General features: G+C 43.8%; 1 long non-coding RNA gene across 1 annotated transcript; it reads left to right on the top strand.

Annotated features, from left to right (window-relative positions):
- Positions 1-4,301: 4,301 nt before the first annotated feature.
- Positions 4,302-6,161, top strand: LOC103676228. The gene is made up of 2 exons (XR_572034.2): positions 4,302-4,519; positions 5,222-6,161. It is a non-coding gene; the product is annotated as an uncharacterized LOC103676228 (long non-coding RNA).
- Positions 6,162-12,108: the final 5,947 nt, after the last annotated feature.

The raw sequence follows: 12,108 nt of genomic DNA, 5'->3' as shown, positions 1-12,108 counted from the left end.
GTCCTTGAACGATCCGGGGTGCAAAAAAAAAAAAAAAAATGTTAATAAATGCTGTTAATTGAGGCTTAGTCAGAAACACAGATAAATGACTCTAACCAAACAGTAATGATCTTAATCTTTAAAAACTCAATTTACATACAAACAATATTTCACTTAAGCCAAGCAAAGCATATCTGGATACCTGTGTTGGCTCTGTCTCTTAGCCTCTATTGTGTGGTGCCGAAAATAGCAGACAATTCAGTGGGAGGAACAGTCAATTCCTTTATCGGGCCACACTGTGGGGTTTTGTTTTGCTTTGTTTTACTTTCGGACCCCCTCTCCTTGCCGCTTGATTTGTTCAACATGCTCTACAAAGATGAAAAGGGGCTCAGTAACTTGCACTGGTACTGACTGCAGATAAGCTTGAGATGTGCACCCAGCACGTTCCATTGGGTAGCCCGGGAGCAGCAACGGGGACGCGCCCCTCATCCCTTCATCTCATTATCCGGAGGATGCTCTTTCCTGTCCAGGACCCACCATCCCACCAGGACCCCAGCCTGCTTTCAAGGCCTGTTCAAAGGGAGTGGGGACTCAGATGTGACCGTGAGGCTGGAGCGCATTCCCAGCCCCGCTAGAAATGGATGTTTCTTAGGAGCATGTGGTGGTGCAGAGAGATGGTGACAGCTGGCCGGCCATCAGCTGCGAGGCACCGGAGTACCTGACGGTGCTGAGAACATGTGTCCTCCCTGGTCTCAGCGCTGACGCCAGGGAGAGGTGAGCCCTGGACAAGGTCACTGCTCTGTCTCACCAAGGCTACCTTCTGTGGGCGGTGAGCTTAGGCTCCTGAAGGCCATTTCAGTGTCCTGCAGCCCCTTGCCCGGGCTGGGCTGGAGGAGTAGCTGTGATGGGAGAGGCCCAACGTGCTCAAAAAAGGTCCCAGAGGTGTCCTCCTTGCACCCCAGACTCCGAGTAGGTTCTCCCCACTGGCCCTGTGTCTTTCTTCTCCATGGGGGTTCTCTCTGAGAAGCTTTTCTTTTTTTTTTTTTTAAAGACTTTATTTATTTATTTGACAGAGAGAGAGACAGCAGCGAGAGAGGGAACACAAGCAGGGGGAGTGAGAGAGGAGGAAGCAGGCTCCCAGCGGAGCAGGGAGCCCGATGTGGGGCTCGATCCCAGGACCCTGGGATCATGCCCTGAGCTGAAGGCAGATGCTTAACAACTGAGCCACCCAGGCACCCAGCTTTTCTTGACCCTGGTCCTTGTGTGGGTCCGTTTTGCCTACTCTGTAGTCTTCCAGAACTCTGAGTCATGAGGGAAGGGTTTGGGCTCTGAGGTTTTCCTCTCAAAAAGCCTTCAGTCTCCTCATGCTAATTTGCTTGCCCTCCTCCCTGTAACTGGAATTGCGAGCATTTCTCTTGGAGAGTGAAAGCTATGGCAATTCGCTCCATGTTCGAGCATTTAAAGTCAGAGGCAAGAAGACCCTGTGCCAGCATCATCTCATCCCCTGCCCAGTTCCCTCATGAACTCTTGAGCTGACAACATGCCATTATTCTTGGGCATGGACAGCAGGAGAGGCTGGACTTGCAGGCGTTTTGCATCTCTGCGGGGTTAACCATAGTCTAGGATTCAAAAAAGCACAGGGCTCAGGGGGTACCTGGGGGGCTCAGTCGCTTTAGCCTCCAACTCTTGTTTTCAGCTCAGGTCGTGATCTCAGCGTCGTGAGATGGAACCCTGCATCAGGCTCCAAGCTCAACATGGAGTCTGCTTCAGACTCTCTGTCTCCCTCGCCCTCTGCCCCTCCCCCCACACTTGTGCACTCTCTCTCTTTCTCAAATAAACAAATAAGTAAATAAATAAAATTTCTTTTTAAAAAGCATAAGGCCCATAGGGACCTCTTCTTATGCAGACCTAGGAAGTGAAGTTCCTATGGGTCACTGGGCTCCCAGAAGTTCCCTCCACCCCCTGCCACCAGGGCTCACCTGGTGTCCCTGTTTGTCACTGTGTTCCAGGCGTTGTTCCCACAGGAAGCACATGTTATATCTGTCATTAAAATTTTGTGCTGTAGTCCAGATGACGGTGGCTTAAACAAACCTTCAGTTTGACAGTTTTTCTCTATACCAAAATAAAAAGGAAGAGATTCCAGACAAACCATTAGAACGTAACCTGATGCTAAGTGGGGACTGCATGCTCTCCGTGAATCGTGTGACTGTTCACTCCACAGATCACCTCACTGGTGATGACCGATGCCAAACAGTTTCAACAACAGCACTTGTCCCAGGAGATCCATGGGAAGGGCTCCTAAGGCAGCCCCCAGTACGTGGTGACGAAGTTTCTCACAAACGGAATTGGTGTATCACCCAGCACATGACCACACATGGTACGATTAGAAAGCAGAACAGTATAGCCTTCAAATATATTCTCTCATACCCCAAATTTACGCTGACTAGAAAAACAGGCAACATTTTGAACGATACTTATCAAGGGGGGCCTGGGTGGGTCAGTCGGTTAAGCATCCAACTCTTGATTTTGGCTCAGGTCATGATTTCAGGGTCATGGGATTGATCCCTGCATCAGGCTCCATGCTCAGCAGGGCATCTGCTTGTCCCTCTCCCCCTGCTCCTCTTGCTCCCCCCTCCCCGCCCTACTAGCTTGCGCACACGCACGTGCGCTCTCTCTCTCTTCCAAATAAATAAATAAAATCTTAAAAAAAAAAATACAACTAGCCTGCCAAATTTTGGTTTTTGAAATAGAAATCAATCTTACTGCAGTGCAAGAATGTGTTTGGGAGAAATTTAAAAGCTGAACTTTGTTCATAGCCACGGACAGCCAAAGCTTCCCACTTGAGCAGTGTTCTGCTGGATCCGAGACAGAATGATCACATCTAATGGTTTTGAAGGAAAATTGCTCTCTGTGTGGCCTGTGAGCTTTTATAAAGCAGGGATTGTCTTATTCGTCTCCAGTACGAGAAGGAATGTCAAGCATGTCACAGGCACTCTTAAGTTCTTCCTGAAGGAACGAAAAACTGCAGACTGTCATGTAAGAGTGCATAGTACCATCAGCTCCTGTGCCCGGCTCGGGCCATATTTATATCCGTTCCAGACTGTAGCCTTTAATGATAGATACTAACAAACTGCAAATCTTGGAAAAGCCTGGAGAACAATGTAAAGATGATCTGGGAGACCCGTCATAGGAGAAATGGCCCAGAGTACCGTAACTCTACAGTCTAGGAAAGTGTAGGCTGTTGAGAAGGTAACGGCCTGCTTCCCGTAACGGAAGGATGCACATCTCATTGCTCTAGACAGTAGAGCTGAACCAATTAGCAGCAATTTAACTACAAAGAAACACTTTTCGAGATTTGGAATTCCCAGCAATGGAAGAGGCGACTTTGTGAGGTAGGGAACATCACTGGAAGCATCCAACAGAAGTTGGATAAAGACTTGTCCAGACTATCGTGGACACCGCTTCTGTATCCAGTGAGAAAGAGACTTCCCACAATGACAGAGAAACCTCAGATATGGCGTCTTATGAATGAAATTTCTTTCTCCATTTTGTACCCCATAGGATTTGGCTCCATTAACCCATGAAGGGATGTCTGCTCTTTTGCTCTGGCCACTTGGGTGCATCCTGCCAAATCTGAATCATTGGCACGTGGGGCTTCCAGGGTGCACCAAGAGAAGGAGACAGAATTTCAGGCACTTGGTTTGCCTCTAAGTCACAGATGACTTCCACATTTCACTGTCTCTTCTGCTCACATTCCCCTCACCCAGATCTCTCCATGCACGCAGTTCAAGGGAGGTCCACTCATTCAGTCTCTCTATGGGGGGCCCCTTGTCTCATGAAAATCCCATTACTCTGGAAGAGTGGAAGACTGGTTTTGGGGAAAAGCCTGGGAATCTGTCTGTTACTAGAGAGGCAAGGCAGTCTCTTACTCTATCACGTGTTTACTCATTCTTGAAATAGATATTTATGGATTATCTATTATGTACCAGGTACTGTGTTAGGTGCTGAGATACAAATACAGATAAAACACAGTTCCTGCTTTCAATCAGTTCCCATTTTAGGAAGGAAAACAAACTTCTAAAAAATAGTCATGATATGCAGAAGTGCAATCTATAAACATGTTTAAGGTACGATGAGCTCAAAAGAACATAATTTCAAGAGGGTCTTGGGAAGAGTGAAGGACAGTTACAACAGTTTAAACTGTCTAGAAGGGTGAGAGAAAGACCTCCCCTCGCCTCAGCCCGTAGGGGGGAAGCAGGGACATTGTGGGCAGAGGGGAAGTATTAGCAAAGCCGAGAGGCCTGAGATATCACGTTACATTTCCAGAAAGGAGAAGTGCATAGAGAGAGAGCCGAAGCTGGGTACGTTGGTGATGGGCAGAGCTGAATGGTTTGGCTTATTATGTCCTGTGAAAAAGTTTTAACTTTATTCTCAAAGTGATGAAGAGACTTTCAAAAGATTTCTAAGCTGAGTCGATGACAATTTGCAGTAAATAAAAGTAGCGAAGCCTAATGATGTGGGCAACAATAACGTCTTTCAGGTAAGAAATGGGGCAGGTGTGCTGGAGACCAGGAAAGGGGCACTATTGTCTCGTATTATAATTATAATCTGTTTTACTTCCCCCATTGCCTTTATGTCTGTGCATAAACATAGTTAGTGAAGGTTTGGAGGAATTCACATGTTAAACAATGTACTTAGCACATTGTAAACTCTTAATAAATATTTGCGGAATGAATATGTAGACTGATTTGTAGATCTTGCCTTCAACAAGGCAGCCTGAGAAAGGTTAATATAAGTAATGTCTCTATAAGTAGGTTAAGATAATCCATACAACGTTATAAAATCTGAGCAAAATCCAGTTTCATAAAAAACTTCATGTTTAAATAAGTAAAGTCAATTTAAAAATAGGCATACCTCTCTCTCACAAAGTAAAATATCAGTTCAGTTCAACAAACATTGTTGGGCTCTCTTTATATCCATGAAAGTATATCTATTATCCTGAATTTCTACAACTTTTTGCAATCCTGTCGATTGTGCCTTAGTTGAAAGCTGCATTAGACAAAGCAAGTGGATTTGACCCTGCTCTTATTGGTCAGATTGATCGGAATGGCTGCTGGAGTGGGAGAATTTCCCAGAAGTCTAGCAGGGGTAGGAATCAGGGTGGGTTTGTTGGGAGTAATCTCGAACACGTCTTCATATGCAGGCACCCATAGCAATTGGCTTATATTTATTTGTATTTCAGATAGCAAAGATCGACTTCCTCTTCTCCTTCCCAGACAAGAGATGCTTCCAACCCCAGCTCTTAAAGAGAATGTCTCTCTACAGAGGGGAAAACAGGGCATTCTGTGGAAGACTGGGACACTCCTAAACTCAGGCTCCTTCGTAGTGATTCAGACCTCAGCGTGTGACAGACCCACCTCGCATCCCCATCATGGGAACTGAGAGCAAGAAGAACCACTGTGAGCAGAGAACTTTGCTGCCAGCTGTGTCCTAGGAGTAGACTATCTATCTAGGTGGACTCATGGCCCTTCACCAGCTGACTAGATGGACGTGTGTCGAGCCAACCCAGCCATCGTCTCCCCGAAGCTCAGGACCTGCTTGACCCTTGGAGGCTCCCACACTTGCTTAATCTGCAACTGTGCGCCAGCCAGCCTTGGGCAACAACTGAGAGATTCTGTTTTGTCATCTGTCAAATAGGGGAGTAGTTCTTGGTTTCTGACAGGAGGACTTCTGCCCCCTCCCTTTCCCATGGGGGTGTCCTTTCCCTGTCACTGCCTAAACTCTCAATCCCTGTTCTGGAACACCTCACACCCATCTCTGTTAAAGGTTCTTTCATTCCAAAGGCTGATATTTATCCCAGATGCAAAAAAGTATGTCCTGTTACTGTGGACTGAATACTTGTGTGCCCCCGAATGCGTATGTTGAAATCTACCCCCTAAGGTGATGGTGTGTGTGTGGGGAGGTCTGTGGGAGGTGAGGAGGTCACAAGGCAGAGCCCTCACAATGGGATTTGTGCCCTTACAAAGACCCCAGAGAGTCCCCTTGCTTCTTCCTCCATGGGAGGACAAAGGAGTCTATGAACCAAGAAGTGGTTCTCACCAGACACTGGATCTGCCAGCACCTTGATCTTGGACTTCCAGCCTCCAAAGCCGTGAGAAATAATACCCATTGTTGATAAGCCACCCAGTGTATGTGTTTTTGTGTTTTTGTGTTTTGTTTTGTTTTTTTACAGCAGACCAAATGGGCTAAGACATGTATAATTATTCTCTTGCTACCCATTCCACACGAATTAACTGAAATTCCTCTTTTTTCATGCAATCTTAGTTGTTCTACATTTAAATACATATATTAAGAATTTGTGTAGGATTCTTCACTGTGAGAAAAACAGATGTGTGTGATTTCATTTTTTCTAAAATACAAAGAGCATCCCTTTACTGGGAGGCTTAATTTGAAAATTCAGCCTATTGGGCACAGAAAAACCCTCCGTGTGTTGGACTTTCATGTGTAATCCCTGCTACTGTCACCTCATTTTTCCCCAAAGGGCAGATATTATCTCTGTGGTGGTTCCCGTCGGGGACTGTCTGAATCCTTACTCACTTCAAGCGACATAAGCCTAAAGTCACCTGGAAAAAACGTTATTATGGTGGACCAGATGCCCAATGGGTCGGAATGGAATTTGCTATGTATGCAGCAGTAATGGCGTCACGACTTCCGTCGGGGTGGGAGGCAGGGGGTGGGAGGCAGAGGGTGGCCTCAGGGATGGGGTGGAGAGAGCCAGATTTTAATTAACACTGCACAGAGCTGAAAACCTTCATGGTTGGCCCGCAGGTGATTTTTTTTTTTTTAATTTGATATATTGTCCTACAAACATGACATCTGCCCAAAACTCCCTACCTCACCAAGCTCTGATATTTCTAAACCTTTATCTGCTCCAAGGTTTTCCTTTCACCTTACTGCTTACCACCATGTAACACACCATGTAATTCACACGTTTATATTGTATTTTCCCATCGTGGTCTGTCTCTCTCACCAGGAAGGAAGTTCAACGACGGCCGGGATCTTTGTCTGGTTCATGGTATACAATAGGTGCTGCACATTTGTTTGCTGAATGAATAGTGACTCCAGTTTTTATTCTGAGAGGCATGTGCGGTCCCATGTGTGAGTGATAAATTGTTGAGTGGCCTCGAATGATCATCGGAATGTGGTTCAGCAGAAGAGAAGCAGCCGCGGCCATTTCTCTCAGAGGGTTTCGACAGTGGCTTTGGGATGGCGTTTTTAGGCCATGAGCCCCTTCCCCTGCAGACTGGAGCCCCGGCCTTGCCGCCTCCGGGGCAGAGCAGCTCACAGCAGGTCTGCTGATGCTCTTCTCCTAGCTTACCTCTCACTCAGTGGGCCACAGGTGAGCCTAGAACTTTCGTTGCCTTCCTGACAAGAGGCAGGTCCCAGCGGAGTCCTGAGGGGAAAGCTCAGGAGGAGGAGATGCCATTAGAGGGCTGGAGCTCCCCAAATCCTTTCACGGTACAGGGTTAGGATTTGTGTGTGCTGAAAAGTGAGGACTCTCCATTTTAACTAATTCGTAAGGGTAATGTGGGTGCTCTGGTCATGGTGGTTCTAGAGTCGACAGGAGGGTACAGATTTATGATCACCTAGTAATTGCCAAATGTGGCAACTAATCAGGGTTCCAGACAGGCATTGCGCCAACAACGGAACTTGGATAAGATCTGCAATGACTCAGCAGTGGGTAGGTACGCGGTAGAAACGTCTGCAAACCCCTGCTGCAAACCCCTCCGGCTAACATGCCGTCTGCTTGTTAGATTACTAGCTCAATAGCACTTTTGTCTGACATGGTTTGCCTTCCAATCCAACTCAGTAAATATGTAATGCAATAATCCGCATTTTGAGAACGGACAACAATTGAAGAATAAAATGTAGATTATCAGTAGTGCCCGAATCGAGACTCTCATGGGATCTCATTTAAACAGGAAAAAAAAAAAAAGTGAAGTTGGTCCCTAGAACTTCCGCGGTCTAGCCTGAGAGGACTTTCTGTCATCATCGTATCAGTTTTCGGTGTTTCGATGTGTGTGCCTTGTCTTGACTTAAAGGCTGGATTCCTGCCACTCGGTGTTTTGGGGCCTTGGTTACACCCAGCCACAGTGATTGGAGGTGGACGAACCAATTTAGATCGTTCTTGAAGCTGTCATTGGAAACTCATTAGTTTGAAGATAGAAAAAATGTAAACGTTTCTCAGGGACTTTTGATCCTGGTTTCCGGTCTCAGAAAGTTCTATTGGTTCGAATGTTTTCAGAGAAGTATTTGAAAAATGTTAGAATAAAAGTTCATATACTCTGTTCCCCCAAATATGGCTAATGTTTCATCATATAAAAAAACAAAAACCAAAAAACAGTAAGTAAAGTAGTCCTTTCTTAACTTCTGAAAAAACCTCTTCTGGCCACTTTCTCTGAGATAAAATACTTTGGCCAAAACGATGTCATTATGGAGAATTTGTTGGAACTTGGGGCTTAGAGAGAGACACAGATTTGAAGTTCGAGATGCAATGTAGCAGCTGATACCATGGCTCAGTCTACCTCCTGCTGGACCCTTTCACAGTTTCCTGTTTCTGAGTCTCAGATTCACCTTGTTCTCATTGGAGATGCAACTCCCGAGTGGATTCTTGTGAGGATTGAATGAGAAGATGGATGAGGAGCCCTGAGCATGATTTCTGACAGAAAGCGAGGACTCCAGAGCACACTCCTCTTCTCACTCCACAAAGTTCATTTATTGCAAGGTATTTTTGTGACTGGGAGGCTGTTGTTATAATAGCCTAAAGATTATAACAGCATGATCTTTTCCAATATATTTCCCAACTGCCCACAAAGGAAAAATAGGTATCATGATTTTTTTTTTATTGCCGACACATAGGAAAATGATTGATTTTTCTATATTGTTTTGTAACCAGCCATCTTACTGAATTCTCATCCTCCATTTCTATCATTTTTAAATGCATGGTTTCGTCACATTTTAATGTCTTTGACATCAAGAAATCGAAGCTTACTCAATGTCTCCACAGCCGTCCCTGGAGGTGCTGAGTCCTGACAGGGCTGTCCTTGTTGGTAGATCATTTCCATCTGGGCGTAGGAAATACCAGTTCAGTTGGCCATCGCATGAGCTCCTTGCATTGGTAACACTGGATGCAGTTGAAATTCAAATTAAATTTGGGCCAGAAATGGTCAGTTGTCTGAAAAATGATTACACACGATAGAATATTGAAACAAAAATTTATTGTATGTATAGGCAATGTTTCTACATACCAGCTTAATATACTACTAATTTTTACATATCTCCAGTAGGTCATACAATTTTTAAATTCAGAGAGGTTGTTGTAACAGATTTATGCATCACGAGAGGTTATCACTAGGTATTAAATATCTGTTCAAAATGTCCATGTCTTTCAAGAAAAGGTCTATTGACTTTTATCCTTATGTAAGTCAATTAAGAAAATAAATAAAACTATAATTTTGACCAAACTCTAATCTTCTCTAAAATCCTTGAAATTATACTGTCAATCCTAAAATTCATGAGTGCAGGTTATCAAATCCGATGAGTCCCCACGCATAACTGGTCAAACAACATTCAGAAAAATCTCTAGTCTGGGAAATGGAGATCACTTAAACTCAAATATTGATTATACCTTTCAGAGGAAGACAGTATATAATTGTCTTTATAAAAGTTCTGTTTTTGCCTCCTAGAAAAAAAAAGGTATAAAGTTAGTTCAGTGTTTTATGTCTTCTGTAAATTGCTATTACTAAAGTGATTTTAAATATTAGATTGATTACATTTTAGAATCAAAGAACTACAGTAGTCCTAATAGTTCTCTTTTTTACGCTCTTCAGTTCTATATATGGATTGTCACGTCATCAACAGTGAAGGGGAAGCCCTGCAGTTAGGGCTATAAACATGGACTCCAGAGTCAGAATGCTTGGGTTTGAATCCTCTCTCCATTATCTGATATTATGTGACCACTAGCAAAGTATTGTTTTAAAGCAGAACTTATTCCTTGCTAACTGGTGTAAATAATATCTACATCCTGAATTACTGAGAGAGCAAAGGAAGAATTGTAAGCATTACATTGGTCACATCATGTACACTCAGTAATTGTTATAACTTTAAGTATTTTTATTTACCCTGGATGTTCAGAGCCCTTTCAGCTTCAAGAAACAGACTATCTCCCATTAAAGACTACAGAAAGGACTCATAGGAACCTAAGAACAAAAAGCAAAGCAGAGATGTTTATTTCCCATGGAAAGTGAAAGTCACCAAGAACCAGGGCTACTTTCTCTGAGAGACATTCCCACTTTTTCTCCTCCTTTCTCTATTCAGGACTCTTTCCCTTCTAGTGTCTCTTGCTTCCTTCTCTCTTCATTCTTTTAGTGAACGAAACCATCTCGATTTTCCTGGGAAGAGAATGTGATTGGCCTAATTATTTTTTGAACCAAGCCACATAAATTAGGTGCTGCTAGCCCAGCTGTGGGTGAGTCACTCTTGAGAGAAATGCCCAATGCACATGTTCAGTAATTTACAGGTCAGGATCAGGCTGTCAAAATGTCAGTGAGTTAAACATCTTATAAAGGGAGATGTTTGAAAGATAGACATCAAAATACATTTATTACCTGTCCTTTATTATATTCATATTTAATTTTCTTATCTTATTGCGTTTACTGTAACTCCAAAGTAACATTACATGATGATAGGAAATGGGTGCTTTTGAGAGATACTTTCTCTAGGTCATAAATAGACCTGAACTATTGTTGCTTCACAGTAGAATATCCTTTTCCATTTCAGAAAGATTTAAATCTGCTAGATCTATCATATTGCTCTAGGGCACAGTTGTCCAAATGCAACATGGGTTTGCTCCCTGATTCTTCCTTGTCTAGTCCCCACGGTGGCCAGTCCTCTTTTTATTAGTTGAATGTTTCATCAGGTACATGAATATGACTCATCAGGTTGCCAGTTTTGTGATTTTTTTCATTGATAAATTTTATTAGATGTTTCAAAGCTAAATCTTCCTGCTTTTGACTTGTAAGAAATTAATTTGAGATAACTTTTGGAGATAACTTATCTCACTCTGGTGTATGTTGAGGGGAAGGGATGATTAGGATTAAATAAACTAGCAGAAGAGAACCTCACATCAGTACCATCACTCATCATCCCCCTCTTTTTTCTTTTTTTTCTTTTAAGATTTTGTTTATTTGCCAGAGAAAGAGAGAGAGTACAAGCAAAGGGAATGGCAGGCAGAGGGAGAAGCAGTCTTCCTGCTGAGCAGGGAGCCCTGTGCGGGACTCAATCCCACATGACCTGAGCTGAAGGCAGGTGCTTAACCAACTGAGCCACCCAGGCGTTCCCCTGCTCTTTTGACAAAAAACAAAAACAAACAAACAAACAACAAAAAAAACCCCACACTACACTAACCTGGAGGAATATGGGAAGTTTTGTGAGTAGCACACGTATCTCTCTTTTGACATTCAGAAGTTTTGAGTTGACTTTTTGTTTTTTTAACTTGTGTAGAAAGGGAAATTAGAAAGGAGCAATTGTGCTCAGATTCACAAAAAAGGTGTCATACTTCTAGAAACATGGATTGTAACATTTTTCCTGCCACCACATAATATGGTATTTTCATATCCTATGCATTCTCACGTATGTATCCAGACAAATTAGCCTATAGAATATGCGTATCCTTGCCCTGTGGTTGAAACTCCACCACTTCCATACACGAAGATAAAACATATGGGATTGCAAGCAAGCGAGAGTGGAAATGTGATGGGCATGATCCGTGCTATTCCACTGAGTCAACTGAATATAGCAAGCGGGGGAGAAGAGGCAGGGATCCACATCCATCAGCACCTGTTGTGGCTCTAGGGCTCTGGGATGACAACTAGCAACCAGGCGTGACCTGCCAACTCAGGACAACAGTCAGAGCCGGGCTGGCCCAGGCCTTGCGCAAAGCTTGCTATCTTTATCTTGTTTATAGCTTCTAGCATGTGCCCCTCAGGTGCCAGACTCTTGCATTAAGAACTGAGAACTCTCAGTCTCATCCCTCTATCAGCGCATCAGGTTCTCCCGTCAATATTCTAT

Source organism: Ursus maritimus, unplaced genomic scaffold (genome assembly GCF_017311325.1).
Source record: "Ursus maritimus isolate PB19 unplaced genomic scaffold, ASM1731132v1 scaffold_31, whole genome shotgun sequence".
In the NCBI taxonomy this organism is placed as follows: domain Eukaryota; kingdom Metazoa; phylum Chordata; class Mammalia; order Carnivora; family Ursidae; genus Ursus; species Ursus maritimus.
The sequence above is the reverse complement of the archived record's forward strand: the minus strand, read 5'-3'. Positions and strand labels throughout refer to the sequence as shown.